This window comes from Gossypium arboreum, chromosome 4 (genome assembly GCF_025698485.1).
Source record: "Gossypium arboreum isolate Shixiya-1 chromosome 4, ASM2569848v2, whole genome shotgun sequence".
In the NCBI taxonomy this organism is placed as follows: Eukaryota; Viridiplantae; Streptophyta; class Magnoliopsida; order Malvales; family Malvaceae; genus Gossypium; species Gossypium arboreum.
In genome coordinates, this window is record NC_069073.1 from 95,833,710 (window position 1) to 95,835,352 (window position 1,643).

At 34.6% G+C, this 1,643-nt stretch overlaps 1 non-coding gene across 1 annotated transcript; it reads right to left on the bottom strand.

The window, feature by feature from the left end:
- Positions 1–1,536: 1,536 nt before the first annotated feature.
- On the bottom strand, positions 1,537–1,643 carry LOC128292452 (small nucleolar RNA R71). The gene has a single exon (XR_008282437.1). It is a non-coding gene; the product is annotated as a small nucleolar RNA R71 (small nucleolar RNA).

Here is a 1,643-nt window from a genome sequence, read left to right on the forward strand (position 1 = left end):
TTATGTTTTGTATTTTTTATTCTTCTGAGATGTTTTCTTATTTAGTTATGAACTAAATCCCCTAAATACCTAAGGGGAATGAAACCTAAGATGAATCTTGTTATTATTTTCTGAATTGTAAGATAAATATTTAACCTGTTCTTAATTATGTGTTCTTAATTCTTGTTTTGATATCCCAGGATACTGATTCAAGATAAGCTTTTACTCAGAGGAGGAATAGACCCTGCCTAAGAGTATATTTATCATAATTAAGCAGAGTTGATTGCGCGCCTAGAAATAGGGTGACAAGTTTTGTCGGATAAGGGTGAAACCTAATAATGGGATCCATAGTTCGAGTTAATGCAACCCTAAAATGTTAATTAGAGAAAAGTCTCGGTTATTCAATCTAAGGATTAGACGTTATTAGTCTTGAATAGGGATAATAATATAACTTAGGGATCTCTACGGAACAAGTTGAATGAATAAATCGTCCGGTTTGGAGCCAGAATAACAAGTAAAGTCTAGGTGGATTTTTCCTTAGGTATTGTCTTAAGTCAATCGATTTTTCCCAAAAGCAATTCCCCAATTCTTTTCTCTGTGCGTTCTTAGTTTAGATAATTAGTTAATTAAAACAAAACCCCATTATTCTTAGGCTAGATAATAAAAAGACAGTCCTTACTAGTACTTTTAGTTCATTTGGGTTCGACAATTCGGTCTTGCTAAAACTATACTACTGTTCGATAGGTACACTTGCCTACATCGCGATAATAGTTAGTCCAAGAACAAGTAATTATAAATATTTAAAACCTATCAAGAAACCTCGCGATCAAGTTTTTGGCGCCGTTGCTTGGGAACTAAAATATTAGGAACGCTAAATTTTTATTACTTTAGCCATTTATTTTTCTTGCAATTTAATTTAATTTTATTATTTTTATTATTACTAATTAATTTACTTTTCTTTCTCTTGGCAGGTTTTTATGGTTTATGACTAGAAGAAACACATTGGGACCATTACTTTTTGACGAAGAAATCGATCACACAGTTCGTAGAAACCAAAGAGAAATAAGGCGCAGCTTAAGATACACAGAGAACGAGCAAGAAGGCAATACTCAACCTCCAACCGACGAGGTGGCTGAAAACCAAGGCAATCAGCTACCTCCTGCAATTGCGGCTAATCATAATCCTGCTCCACGTACTATGTATGATTATGCTAAACCTTCTTTAACAGGAACTGAATCTAGCATAGCTAGACCGGCTGTAGCTGCAGATACTTTTGAACTGAAACCTAACACAATTCAAATGATACAGTAGTTTGTTCAGTTTGATGGTTTGCATGATGAAGATCCCAACGCTCACTTAGTAAACTTTCTGGAATTTTACGATACATTTAAAATCAATGGTGTTTCTGATGATGCCATTCGTCTTCAGTTATTTCCTTTTTCACTGAGAAACAAAGCTAAACAGTGGTTGAACTCGTTACCACGAGGGTCAATTACTACTTGGGAACAAATGATCGAAAAATTTTTACTAAAATATTTTTCACCGGCTAAAACGGCTAAATTACGTAATGATATCTTTTCTTTTGTGCAGATGGATTTAGAAACACTTTACGATGCATGGGAGAGATACAAGGACTTACTGAGAAGGTGCCCTCACCATGGGTT